General features: G+C 50.9%; 1 long non-coding RNA gene across 8 annotated transcripts; it reads right to left on the bottom strand.

Annotated features, from left to right (window-relative positions):
- Window positions 1-447: 447 nt before the first annotated feature.
- On the bottom strand, window positions 448-10,343 carry LOC133493670 (uncharacterized). 8 transcript variants are annotated; one of them, XR_009793106.1, is made up of 6 exons: window positions 9,189-10,319; window positions 6,338-7,346; window positions 4,761-4,877; window positions 3,830-4,021; window positions 3,672-3,760; window positions 448-1,726 (listed from the first exon to the last, which is right to left on the bottom strand). It is a non-coding gene; the product is annotated as an uncharacterized LOC133493670 (long non-coding RNA). The 8 variants fall into 8 exon arrangements; XR_009793099.1 differs by lacking the exon at window positions 448-1,726 and adding an exon at window positions 2,450-3,453; XR_009793104.1 differs by lacking the exon at window positions 448-1,726 and having other exon boundaries at window positions 3,490-3,760; window positions 9,189-9,811; window positions 10,206-10,336.
- Window positions 10,344-14,397: the final 4,054 nt, after the last annotated feature.

The raw sequence follows: 14,397 nt of genomic DNA, 5'->3' as shown, positions 1-14,397 counted from the left end.
TTAAGGTTTTAGAGGGGGCCGTAAACTAGGCAGCCCGGCATCATTGATTTTATAATTAGCTACTCAAGACCGAGGGTGGGGGGGATGGTGGTGGTGGTGGGGGGGGGGGGGGGGGTGCTCGGAAAAAAAAAAAAAAAAATCAAGGTAAGAAGGAAAAAAAAAAAAAAAAAAAATCGGGGCGGGGGTGGGACCGGCGCAACCGTCAAAGTGGAGAAGCGAGGCGTGAGGATGAAAATGAGGTTGGCCCTCCCTGGGGTGAAGGCCCCCCCCCCCCGCCCGTTTTTTTTTTTTTTTTTTTTGGAAGCAAGACAATGAGCCAGAAGGGAACGTGGCAGCGGTGAGAAAAGAAATGGCACAGTTAACTGCCGGTGAAATGTCACGGCAGGATCCAAATATTGCCATGATCTTTGGCCAGAATAAGACACATTAAAGCTCCACGATGCCTCCGTCGAGCCTTTTATTACATAACAACCCCAAAAGCCCAAACGTGGACCAGACAAAACAAAATCCACGGCGTAAACAAACCGGAACCGTCGGAGCTTTATTGCGAGACCGCAACGTCCCAAACGCGTGGACGACGACTTTGGACCACCCGAAAGGCCTCAAACGTCCCGCAGGAGACGAGTCAACATTCCAATCAACAAACGCTCGCTCCTCGCTCTTCCCTTCTTATTTCAAAACAAGTGCTGGAAAATAATCACAGAAAACAAAATTCATACTGTATATGGAACACAAGACGTCATTAGGGAGGGGGCCTGTGGCTCCCGGTCTGTGAATGTTCTGAACTCCGCGTCGGGTGGAGCGGGTTAAAGGGACCGGGGTTCGAATCCCGACGGCGCGCGACCCCCCCCAAATGCGAATTGTTGGTTCGTTTTGCTGGCTGGCAAGCATGTTGAGGGCCCGGCCCTCGTGAGGATGAGCGGCACCTCTGCTGGTTGCAGCCAAGAAGTGCGCTCAAATTTGCCTCAACTGCGTTCAATTCCACACAATCAACTGAATTCCCAACAATGAAAGGAGTGCAGCGATGAATCATCGGAATAACTTCATAAAAATATCCCCCAAAACCTTCATCTAGGAAAAAAAAAAAAAAATGTCCATTAATAAGCATGAAGGTTTCTTTGAAATCGTCTCCATTTGGCTTAATTGCAGCACGATGACACTTTTCACGACAAATGCAAAATGCATGCAGGATTGATGAAAAACATATTTTACTGGGCGCTATCTCGCCGCACGCCTCGGGGAACACGCTGACAGCATGTGATGATGTCGCCATCGAGAAAGAAGATTTTCTTTCATCTCTTTAATTATTCACGGCCAAATTTGGAGCTGCGGGAATGAATTCAGAGCGGAAGATGATATTAAAACCTCCCTTTGAGCGGCTTCAAACTTTGAATATTAGCAATACAAACTTTGACGACTTTTGGAATTTGGAACACGTCGTCTCGGCGGACGGAAGCTCGACGCTTTCGGCATCGTCGTGACGGTGGCGGGCGTGGCTCCCAATCGCAAACGTCGCAACATCCGCGGGTGGGTGTTGGACGCCCGGCCCGGCGTCCAACGTTTGGGGATTTTTCTTTTTTTTGCCTTTTCTTGTCACAACGAAGGGTTGAAATGAGGACGATTGCGTACAAACGTGGGGTGGGGGCGGGGGTGGGTGGACGGGCTTCTCCTCACGTGCGCGACGTCCACTCCACTCGGTTACCATAGCGATGTGTCGGAGAGCTCACTGGTGGGAAAGGGGAAGGGGGGGGGGGGGCGGCGCAGAGCAGAGCGGAGCGAGCACAAGTGAGCGAAATGTGGCTGCAAAAGGTTAGATGAGGGGAGTGTCTGAGAGGAGAAGCGAAGACTTTAATGAGGCTGAAAATTGGCCCGTGACAGCGCGACACCCCCGCGGCTAAATCATTGCTACGGCCTGCTGTCAACTTATCCGCCGTCCCCTCGTCCTCCCGCGTCGACCCAACTTCTTTTACGAGCACATATTCAAAACTTTCATCTTCCGGCCATACTCACCCTGTCACCATAAATAATTGCCGCCGTTTTGTCCGTGTGCATTAGTGACATCGCAATTCTCCCCCGACTTTCTCGCGTGTGTGTGAGGTCCAATTTAGCGGAGGCACTTCATTCCGCCATTTTGGGATGCTTTCTTCTTTTTGCACACAATATTTCAGGGAGAAAGATGTTACTTTTGACTGGGCGCCGTCTTCCCGCCGGCCGGCTTCGCTAATTACTTGGCGGCGTTTCTTTCGCTCGGACGCACAAATCAAGTCATCAAATTTGACGCATTGCTCATGTTGAAATCAGCCCAAGTCATATTTGGAGGCCTCGTCAAAGGAAATCTTCATTTCAATACCTTTGCAATAGTTTCACGTGTGGAATGTCTGACCGCGAAGTGGGCCGGACGCGTTCCTGCTTGGGGGGTCCACAAGCCCTAAATCGTCACAAAAGGACCAAAATCAAATAGAGCAGCAGCGAGGAGGAATGACAGCGGACAAAGGGCGAAGAAAAGTCTACACACCCCTGACAGTTAACGTGGGTCAGTACAGCTCAACTGGAGGCGTTTGGCACGTAAAAAAAAACCAAAAAACTCACAGTTGGGATCACCCCCATATGAGACTACGTGGCTGCTTTTTGAATCAAACAATCCAATTCAAAGCCGGCAGGCATCCGCCACAATTTAAAGCTCGGATGTTCCGGTCGCCTTTTCCTGACATTTTTGTTGTTTTCTTGTGAGATTCTGCAGGTTTTGTGGCAACGCCGACTGCTATTTGGAAGGGTTCCTGGTTTCCGCCGCCCCAGCTCCGTCGGAGGAAAAGCAAAGTAAAGCCTGATGTCCCCGCCCCCGCTTCACTGCTCATCTGTCGCTCATCCGTATTTGGTAGCGCCAAAGCTGCCTTTTGGAATGAGGGCTCCAATTTTGCCACCTGTTTGGGACGTTCCCAAATGTTTTTTCCTCCCTCTGTCTGTTTTGTTACCTGACGTAGAAGATGGGAAATTGTTGTCACGTGTACAAAATGGTTTGAAATCATTTACATTGGACTCCCCCCCCCCGGCCAAATCCAGGCATTCTAAGGGGGTGTGTGGATTTTTCATAGGTCCTGTGTGTTAAGCGCCCACTCCATAAATAAAACGCATTGCATTCTTGACTGTAAAAATTACACAGAAGCAGAGTTTGAGCCTTTTAAGGAAGGTTGCGAAAAACTCTCTAAAGTCTCACGAGATGACTCATCTTTTTCTCAATTCATAAGCCCCCCCCCCCCCCCCCCCCCCTTGTGTACATACAAGCCTCCGTTTCATCGGGGTCACGTTTGTGTGTTCCTGTCGCCATTTTGCTGCACCTTCAAGATCTCCCCACCGAGAGCTGCTGCAAAAAGTCGATTCCGCATCAATCGCAGCAAATTTCTTTTCTTTTCCGTGTATTCCTGCCAGTTTGCCGGGATGACGCGCTGCCTCGGCCTAAAGACAAAATAAGATTTCCTCGATGTATTCCCATCTAGGGCGTCATGTAGATGAACAACTACATAACAATTTTCAATTTATTTGTGTCTTGTTGTTCCTTTTTTACTTTTCGGGAGGTGCTCAAAGCCAAGTGGCCAAGTGGCGAAGTGGCCTTACATAGGCGCCGTTAATTCAGCAAGTGTGAAATTGAATGTGAATAGGTTGCGGCACGACACCTCATTTGGCTTCCCGCTTGGGCAGAATGTTTCTTTCACCTTGGGACCGCGTCCGGGCGTGCGCATTTCAGCGGATCGGGTTCTTCCTCCTACAAAACGCAGACGCGAACACGCGGTCAAGACAAAAGCATGCCGAGCGTCGGGCTTTCGGGTCTCACCGAATCCGAGGAGGGGGAGGCCGGCTGGCTGATCAGCACGAGACTCCCCTCCGTCTCCCGCGGGGAGGGCGGAAGCGCCGGGCCGGACGACAGGAACGCCGGAGCAGACCGTCAGGGCGGGCGCTGGCGGCGCATTCTGAGGGCTATTTAGTCTGGCGGCCCAATGAAAGGCACGGCGTTGACGGTTCCCATCTGCGAGGGCGGCGGGCAGATTAATGCGCGGCTTCAGTCACCTGTGGAAGCGGCGGCGGCTGCCGCCGTTCCCGTCTTTTGCTCCAACTGACAGATGTAGTCCATCAAGTCCTGCGGCGGGAGAGGCGCAGCGGGACGGGCCTTCCATAATCACGGCTTCAGTAGCGAGCGCGCTCATAACCGCCGTACGGCTGCCACATAAAGTGGACACGCACGCCACGCAATACGCCGCCGTTAGGTAAACACGCACTTTACGACGACTCCTCGACGTCAAACATCGTTCCACCTGAGAGATTTACGACGTGCCGTGGCAAAAGCGGACTGGCACTTTGGACGACGTTGGCACCGTTTTGTCGGCGGGCCGAGCAAAAACGGCGGGCATTTAGCGGCGCTGACGGATTTATATGGTGCCGTAAAGGCTTTATATTGCACAATAACGGCTCAAAAGACAACAATGGACCAAAGATGCCCAACTCGGGGACGAATATGCTCGCGGATTCAGGTCGCTACGTGGAACTTTAGAGCGCTCCGAAACGTTGCCCGAGCTAAATTGCGAGCTGCTAATGGCGGCAGTCGAAGGAAGTCGCAGTTTAATGGGAGTACTCGTCTTAAGAAGGGGCAAAAACAGCCGCTATTTATTTGCTAATCCATACGAGCCGTTAAGTGGCCTCTGGAGCTTATCAGCTGATTCCAAAGAGAACATAAACGCAGCGTTAAGGATATACAACGAGTGCGAGACCTTTTTCCGGGAAAGCAGTCGCTCCTTCTCCACCTCCTCCTCCTCCTCTTCCTCCTTCTCCTTCCGGGCAACCCTCAGCGTGGCCTTCAGCTCCCGGCGAGCTTCACTCCGTTGGACCTAAACATGAAACAAATGCTCAGATCTTCATTTTGCAACTTGACGTGGGCGCATTTCTCGTGCACGCCGACGCGACCCCTAACGGGACAAGCCGAAAGGGAAAGAAGAATTTCCTGTGCGTGCGCCGAGTGCCGCAGTCGGAGGAGCATGCAAACCGCGGACTGTGGTTCAAAGTTCAGTTTTCTCTTGCGGAAAGCAACGACCGTGGAAACAAAGCTTAATATCACCAAAAAGAAAAGTGTTTCGGTGGGATGAGCGTGATGAGTATGATTTAGGACATATGACGTATATTTAGTGCACGTGAAGGGTTTGGCGCCCTGAGGGATCGCGAAGCAACTTTTTCTGTGAAGAAAAACAAACCCAAGCGACGTTCTACCACCGTTGCCGAGATGACTGATGAAAGATGACTTCCGTTATGGACGGAGGATCCGAATCGACGTAGGCCTCATATCAGCCCAACGTTCACGGAGGGAAAAGCCACGGCATATTTTCCTAACTTTGAAAGGGCAGAAAGGCGAATTTAGCGCTAGCGAGGGCGACGACGACGACGTACGCGCGCTTGTTTTCTTCTCAAAAGCTGAGCTCATGCATGCAGCCTCCCTTCGTTCTTCGCCATTTGATTTCACATTTCTTATTTTAATGTATTTTAGTTGGTTTGTTTTATATCAACTACCAACACCTATCCATTTCTGTGCCAAGCTTATCCTCACAAGGGTCACGGGAACGCTGAAGCCAATCGCCGGCGGTCATCGTCAATTTGGACTGACGGTGAAATCCGAGTTATGTCGCCGGCGTGGGAACAGATCCCAACAAAGCCGGTTCCGATTCTGATTCTGATCTCGGTCGTCCCTGCAGTGGGATTTCATTTCCTCCCATTTTTCTGCCATTCTGCAGCTTTCAGCCGACAGTTTCGACTTTTCAAAACTTTTGTTCTGAATGCGTAAACAAAGCCCGGCAATATCGATGCGAGTCCCCGAAGCCCCCAACAAAAGCAAAAAAAAAAAACCAAAACAAACAAAATATCGCACACAGATAAAGTGTGCCTCTGCCCATTTGCGGTGAGCCGTTCACGACCTGGCATATTCGCGGACTTTGCTCGCCGTTTTTTGTCTTTTTAATGCCACGTATTTTCCCAATCGCAGGTCTTAGAGGAGGCACCGCATGAGACGTGGTCGCCGTACAACGTGCTGCCCTCGACGCGCACATTTGCAAATGTCGTGTGACTCGCGCGGGCCCCGCGCAGGCAGCACGTGGGCCAATGGAAGCTTCTTCTGCTTACAGATTGAAAAGTGCAATTGCCTCACGAGCGCCACCTTCTGGTAGCTTACATACGTGCTACAACACGTCATTTGGGCTTTTTCTTTCATCCTGTACACATCCATCCGCACGGGACTTGGGGAAAAAAAATGTTGCCTTCTTGAAATTATGTTTCTGGAGGAAAGTTAGGAAGAGCGACTAACCTCTCCAGCTCCATCTCTCGTTCCAGGGCGCTCCGTGTCAGGGTTTAAACATCTCCCTCCGGTTCTTCAAGTCGCAGTTTGTTTCCAATAAGGCTTGTTTTTGTTGAGCAAGACGTTCCCCTCAAGCCATTTCCTCCGAAGGGACCGCAGGAAGGCAAAACAAAACTCAAGTCAAAGAAAATGCTGCAGTTCACGTGGTTTGTTTCAAGCGGGCACGTACAAGAGGACGTCGCCACTTTAAGACCGATCAAACCAGTAAAGCGCTCAGATCTTCAATCCGATATTTGCCCCTTACAACGAGAACGAGGCTCAGTTTACGCGTGACGCGGGCAACCAGATGTTCACGCTGCACGATCCCGTCCTGCTGGCAACCGGTTGTTTTATTCAACTTGAAGTCTCCGAGCTCAACTCAATATTAGGAACAGCTGCCAATACGACAGTGATTGAGCAAAATATTAGGAACAGCCGCCAATACGACAGAGTGAGCGAGCAAAATATTAGGAACCGCTCCCGGTAAGACAGCGCAGCAAACTCCAAACAGATTCAATGATAGCGCACCCCTAAGTTGATCCGCGAAGAGGTTGCGTGATTGCTTTTTTTTTATTTTAGAAAAGCACAACTTTAGACAGCGCGGATGTCATTAGCCGCGGGCAGTCTGCGACGATACCGTCAGCTTCCTCACCGTCTCCTCCCTCGTTCCTCGGCTACGCTTCAGTTCTCGGCGCAACCCGTCGACGACGGCGAAGTCCGCTCCGGGCGAGCCTCTCCCTCCGGAGCTCTTCCCTCTCTTCGTCTCTCGCAAGCATTCCTGCAGTCGGTTCTGGCGAGAGGAAGAAGAGAATCGCCGGTCTGACGGCTCTTCCGCTTCGGGCCTTCGCCGTCCCCGCGCGACTCCTCCTCAAGGGTCAGCAGGTCCCGCGGGGGCGTCGGGGCGCAGAATGTGAATTTGCCGCTGCGGGAGCGAACGTCCCCTTTCGCGTCCACATCCACAAATTCGTACTCTCGGACGCTGCAAAGGGGTCCGCGAGAGAAAAAGGACACGGGTTAGATTCCGAATGATTCGGGAAAATAACACAAAAACTCTCGTCAGCATTTCAGTTGCGCAATCTTTCAATATTGACGACAAAATTGGTCTTGCAACGCTTTACAAGATGTGCAATTCTGAATGAAACTCAGAAATAATATAAAAATATGCAAATGTATTGTATTCTACTAGATGGGCTCAGAAGGTTTTGAATGGCGGTAACTGTACTGGATGATGTATACATCCATTGAACATTTCCATTATTACGGGAAACGATGACACTGTGTTCTTACACGATCAAAACGAGCATCGTCACCGTCCTTCCGACAGCACAATTTATGATACGGTTTTTCCATCGGCTTTCGTTGTCGTGTGCCGACGGAGGAGTGACCCCGCACACGCTCAGCATTGGAAATCGCCAAAACTTCCCTTTTAACGGAGGCCTCTTTCCTATAAAAAAAAAAAAAAAAAAAAATACTACACAAGATTCGAACTTGGGAGCTCCGGTGAAGTAGCTTAAAAAAAAAAAAAGTAGAAATCAAGGTAGTTTGGCACCAATATCGTTTGCAACCACCGGGGGCAGCAAACATTACTCATGTACACAAGTCGAGTCATCACTCATTAGGGAGCTGTGAAATGAAAACAAAAAACAAAAAAGTGGAAAATAGCAGCAGGTGAAAGAATGTCCAGCATACGTGGAGCACGCAGACGATAGGTAATAATAAGCTTTCAACGACAGGCGTGGATGCCACACGTGCCCAACGCGTCGATTGGGATCTGCGATAACGTTACGCTCCATCTCAACCGCGTGCCCCTAAAAAAAGATGACATCAGCCTTTCGGCCATCTTTTCATCAAAGGGTCTGTCGCGCGGGGACATTGATTGACATTGCGTTTGACCAATCCTGGCCTCTTCTTACGCGTCACCGCCCCCTTCGTAGAAAGGTAGCGAGAGACTGGCTGCTTGAAAAGTAGATCTTGGGGCAAAAAAGTGCACGCAGGCCTGGGCTGAACGCGTAGACCCATTCCCTCATTTCGCCTGCATGTGTTCAACAAGGGCGGCACGGTGGCTGTGTGGTTTTTCCTCCGGGTAGGCACGCGGCTCTCCTCCCACATCGTTGGGAGACTTTTGGTGCAAATGCTCGTTTGCGTCAATGTTTCCTGCGAGTATTGGCGCCTCCTGCCCGTTGATGGCTGGGATGGGCTCCGGCGCTGCTGCGACCCTCGTGAGGATAAGCGGCTCAGAAAATTGATAGATAATGAGCCAATAAAAGAGTGGCATCACAAAAATGCCTTTACAAAGACTTTAAGTATCACTAAAACAATGGGCACTGTTAAGTATAGCAGCAGTTTCTCACGGCGTCCACGTGGACTGCACCTTTCACACGGATCCCAGATGAGGATGAGCGGAAGGGAAGATGAATGAATGAATGTGTCACCTGCTTCAAACCTGACAATGGCCAATTTTTATTTTGTGCTGGACTGCATATTTTGCCCCAGTGTGCCGTTCATCGAGGTTATGAAGATATTGTCAGACGACAGTCAACGTTTATCCGAGCTTGTCGTCGTCCGCGTGCCTTCTTCCGACCTGACTCACGCGCGCAAGCATCATGTCGTCTAACGACGGGATTGGATGGAGAGGAAACAAACACAAGTAGCCTGAAATTGAACACAACAGCGGGCATCCGTTCGCGCTTGATAGTCAGCCGGGGGCCAGCGCCCACACGAACGTGCGCGAGTCGGTCACCGATGAGCATCAAGGAGCAGACGTGGGGGTCCGGGGGGGTGGAGTACCGCGATGTTGTGGCAACGTGCGGCCGGACAGTACCTTGAAGACGTCGTGCTGGGAGCTCAGCGCGTAGTGACAGTCCACACTGCTCTGGGGGAAGTAGCTGAGGCCCACGTTTTGGAACAAAGGCACCAAAGCTCCGTCGAGGAGTTGACTCGTCGGCCCAAGAAGGACACACGGGCTGCGTTGCTGTGTTGTCGGAGCCCCTCGACCGGGGGGGGGGGTCTCGGCCACGTGACACCGGGGCTATTTCAGTCATGTCGAGACTTCCGAGCCATTCAACTCTCGCGCCAGGAGGTGTCGGGTGGAGACGTCGACGTCAAACCTCCGCAAGGACTTTTCGTTTGGCTCTCAAAGTCCGTGGCAATTTTTCACAATCTATTAACGTCCCGAACAGTCAGCTGTAAAGCGTCTGCCTCGCAGTTCTGAGGACCCGGGATCAATCCCGTGTGGGGTTTGGATGTCCTCCCCGTGCCTGTGTGGCTTTTCTTCCTCCCACATCACAAAAAAAAACCATGCAGTGATTGGACACTCCAAATTGCCCCGTCGGTGCGATTGTGACTGCGACTGCTGTGCCCGGCGATTGGTCCGGCGGCCGGTTCAGGGTGTAGCCCGCCGCCTGCCCGATGACAGCTGGGATAGTGAGGATAAGCGGCGTTCCCCTGAGTATCAGAAAAACTTTCATTTTGCCAAGTACGAGAAAAACACAGCAGGCAGGGCTTTTTTTTTTTTGAACAAATTCAGCACGTGGAGCTCAAACTTGCCCCACATTTGATGTCCTCGATGGCATCGATGACGGATTGGTCACTTTGTGCATGTCGGCGTGTTTCCACAGGAGCAAGAACGGGGAGGCCCGACAACACGTGCTAACTCGCGTGTGTTCACAACCACAACAACCACAAAGGTCAACTTCGAAGCTTTGGTATTCAGTTTGACGCGCGTGGCAAGCAAAAACAAACATCGCGGACACTAAAGCGAACGTGCGCACTTCTCGGCGTGTGTTCGCCAAGTTGCTCACTTTTGACCGCCTTCCCCCTCTCAATGCGGGCAACTTACTCTTGTCCAAAACAAGCCAAGACGGGAACAGAAACAGGAACAGGGCGCCCTGTCCCTTCTCCTGCTCGGGTAGCTTCGCTCCACGACCCCGAGCAACAATAACAAAAAGCGCCAACGTGACGGGTTTCGCGCTCTCCGGTGGAATTGTGGAACTTGTAGTTTGTGGCGACGACCGGCGGACCCGCGCAGGGTGGACTTTGAACTACGAGTCCCAGAAATCCAAAAGGCAAAGCGGAAGTGACGCTTTCCTAACAGGACACTCGTCACCAGCTCGCGTTGTTCTTTGCGGAAGTCAAATTTGTTTTGTTTGCAGCGCAAAGTCTTCGAACGACTTCTTTGCTGTGGTTTGGTTTTAGCGGTGGGAACGTGAATTATGAATGCGGGAAGCTCCGATATGAACATTGTTCATGCAAAACGCCGTGCGACAAGTTGTACGCTCTCAAAACTATATTTGAGTAGGCTGTTACAACATCTTCTCATTGAAAATTCGGGTGATGTTGTTATTTCAGAAAGACTTGCAAAAAGGTTGTGCTTTGAAGTTACGGGCCGGCTTAGAAGGTGAATTTCAAGCAGCTTTTTTTTTTTTTTAAACTATACCGCTGCTGCACAGCAGATGGCAGTAAACCATTTTGAGACCCAATTGCTTTCTGAAGAAGGCCTTTACATACTGATTAAAAAAAAAAAAAAAAATCTGATAGTACACAACACATTTTGAAGCCAGAGCCCACAAGGAGCGTGTTTATTTTTCACGTTTCTCAAGTCGAATCTTTGTTTTTTTGGAACTCTCCAAATTGGCCACGACACAGGAAAAAATGGAAACTCTCCGTCAATGAAAGTTATTGGACGACCCAAATGGAGAAAAAAAAAAAAAAAAGCCAGTATGAAGTGGTGGTGTATTTATTTCAGCATTCTCAAGATATACTGGAAGCGACGTTGGATGAGGATTCTCAAAGATCCAAATGAGAATGAATGTTTTTAATGGTTCAAAACGGAAGCCACCAGCGCGTCCGCGAAAGGCTCCAAACGAGAAATTCCGCATCAGTGACCTGATCTTAAATAAGGCTGCTCATTTATAATGATGGCTTATTTCATCCAGTTTATAGCCGTCTTATTTATCTGTGCTCACTGCAGACGCACAGTACATTTCCTCCTCCTCCTCAATTAGTAAGTCCAGTTTGGCTAATTTAGTCCGCTCAAGACGCTATAAGGACGCTTCAAGTCATTTTATGTCGACGGACAGTCGATGTTTAGTCCCCATAAATTGTCTCTAAGTGGATTAATCGCGCGGCGGGATCATGAAATAGTTTGAAGCGCAACGACTCGCCGATGTTGTCGTCGTCCTTTATTGGCTTTGCTTGAGATTTGGAGCAAGTTGCGGTTTGTCTTCGGGAGGATGGCTTTGACTTTTAAATGACAAGAACGCGTGCGCGTCACTTGTAGACTGATTGTCCATAGAACGGCTTGCTCTCGTTCTGGCAGCTTGCCGTTACGCCTCCTCCGGCTGTCGTAAACACACACGAGGCGAGAAGGAGCGACGAGGGCGCACACGCGGGCATGCGGGTTTTTTAGCACGAGATGAGACAAAAACAACAGTTGTGGCACAAATGTCTAAGTATGCTGTTCATCAGTGCGCACCAATTGAATTCCTCCTGTCTGTCGGTTTTATTTTCTTCTCTTGATTGTATTTATTTCCAACCTGGCCCGGAATTCCTCTCAATATAGGGAAATGGCGCAGCCCCCGAGCGCTACTGGCGTTTTCATTACCTGGGGTGGTCATTCCGAATATAGCTTACCACATGTCTCGTTCAAAGGGAATGGCAGGTATGTGTCACCGGCCATAAATTGCGCATCGCCTCCAGCGGCAATCAGTTGCCAGGGAAACCTCAAATGGGATGATGACCTTCTGTTGTGCGCAAGCATTACATTTGTCGCCGTCGGAGAGGAAAAGCAGCCAGCAATTCCTTCCCTCCCTCGTCTTACATTCAGCCCACGAGCCCCAATTAAACAATCTGCGGCGCTTTTGGGGAAATATCGAAGGCGGGTGACGCACGCAGTCGGGGTGCAGCGATGCAAAACAAAGACGGCGGATGCCTCCGAATAGGTAGCGGCGAAGGCAGGGAGGGAGGGAGGCGGCCGGAGGTATTTAGCATGCACGACCGAGCTGCCCCATCTGCTTAGCGCAGCAGTCCCCGTCGTATAACTGTCGACAGGCCGTGGGCCACATAAAGAATGTCTCAGATTTGATGTAATTCCGCAAAATTAATGACAGCTTTACTCGCTATGGGCCGTGAGGGAATGATTAGCGTTTTGATCGTCCATCTGATCAGCTCCCCCGGCCGGGGCGGGGTGGGGGGTGCGGCGTTCGGCCCCGAACGTCCCGCCGGCTCGCGTTCGGGCCCGGACTCTGCGGAGATTTGTTTGGGCGCTGCTTCAAAGGGAAGCGAGAACTCCGAGGCCGCGCTGACCTTTTACAAGATGCGCTTTAGTGCGCTTGTGATTGGAATTGGGTATTAGTTTTGAAACGAGACGGGGATTTGAGAGGCCAAATTGATCCGCCGACGTATGGCGGGAGTCGGGCGGGCGGAATTCCTCTCCTCCTTAATGCGGCCCCAGCCCCCATCCTAGGTTGCCGCGTTTACAAGCGACGGGGGCATTCCGTTTTACAAGTGAGCCCGGTGCGTCTCGGTGTGCTGGCGACATTAAAATTGAACCCGCCTTATCTGTGCGAAGCATGAGGCTTTCCATCAGAGGCTGTCATGCCGCTGCCATGAGGCTCCTGTGAGTTTTTATGTCATGTCGTGCAGTCAAAAACCCGGCGGACAACTAAAGCGAGCTGAGAGATAAACAAGTGATTGAAGACATGGATGTTCGTTTGTAGAAAGCGTGAAGGGGGACGGACGGGGGGAACGGTCCCCATCACTTTCCAATTGTTAACAAGGCCAAATGCAACACATGACAGGCATACCTTTGGCAGCCAAATCAAATGTCAACAGTCCCAGCGCTTTCCCGTCGGACCATTACAACGCGGGTCCAGTTCTGAGCACGGACGGGGCGCTTGCGTTTGTGCCAACACAGATTGTTGGACAGACTGCGTGCGATGCAGTGTTTTTCCCAAATATTGTGGGCCATTAGAACAAATGACTTGCAAAAGCACCATCCGAGCAAACAACGCCGCCGCCGCCGCCGCCGGTGCATCTGTCTGATCCGAGGCCGCTTCCAGTTCATTTGCAATTTGCCTCACGTTTGCTTCTGCATTGCCATCCCTTTTTCCAAATGATAGGAAGGAAGCCGCATCCCTCCTCCCTGCCCGGCCGGGCCCCACTCTCAGTCAGAACCCTCTGCTCTCCTTTCTTTCTTTCTTTCTTTCTTTCTTTCTTTCTTTCTGCCCCCCCCCCCCCCACCGCTTGCCTTTTCTCCCCGTTTTATATTTTTGGCTGAGCTGAGGACCTTTCTTAGTGCGGTGACCTTTCTGGTTTTAAATTAAGCCCCACTGCGGCACGTCTCTCTTCATAGGCCGCCAGTTACGAGCCTTTGGAGAACCGCAAAAAAATAATGATTCTGATGAAATGGCCCTCTTTAAAACGCTCTTCCAAATTCCTTTTTTACATTTCTGTACATCCGCGCTCGCTTCCCGTCGGCATTAATATTCACACTAATCCGAAACATCCGAAAGAGCAGCGCGTGGTAAAAGAGGCCACCATCTCAACGTGCCCCCCGCCTGCAATTTCTCACTGTAAAACTGGTCTCATCGCACGTGCACGCGTGTGGCAGCTCATTACAACTGGGCCGCTTATGTCTTTGTTTTTCCAAGTGAAAGCAGTCGGAGGCCTTCAGAGCACGCGGCAGTTTTCATGATCGTGATTAAAGCCTCCCGTTTCGGAGAATCACTCATTTCATGATCAACGCTAAGTGCGCTCCAGTCACAGCTTCAACCCTTTTCCGGGGGGATTGTAGTCACGAAATCTGGCCGACTCTTGCAAAAGCAGAAATAACGCAATGAGCCCAAATTGAGTGCAAAGCATCATCGGAGCGCTTCAGTCACCTCCGGATCGGCCAGTTGTGAAGGATCATCGATGGGACGGAGCATTGCAGGTACTGGGGTGGGGGCAATCTTGCTCGGACATCCACATTTTTTTTCATTGTCCTCCCGGAAGTAATCGTCATGGCAACACTGAGCCGCCCTACCACGCTT

This window comes from Syngnathoides biaculeatus, chromosome 2, assembly GCF_019802595.1.
Source record: "Syngnathoides biaculeatus isolate LvHL_M chromosome 2, ASM1980259v1, whole genome shotgun sequence".
Lineage (NCBI taxonomy): Eukaryota > Metazoa > Chordata > Actinopteri > Syngnathiformes > Syngnathidae > Syngnathoides > Syngnathoides biaculeatus.
This window is presented reverse-complemented; position numbering and strand designations above follow the sequence as displayed.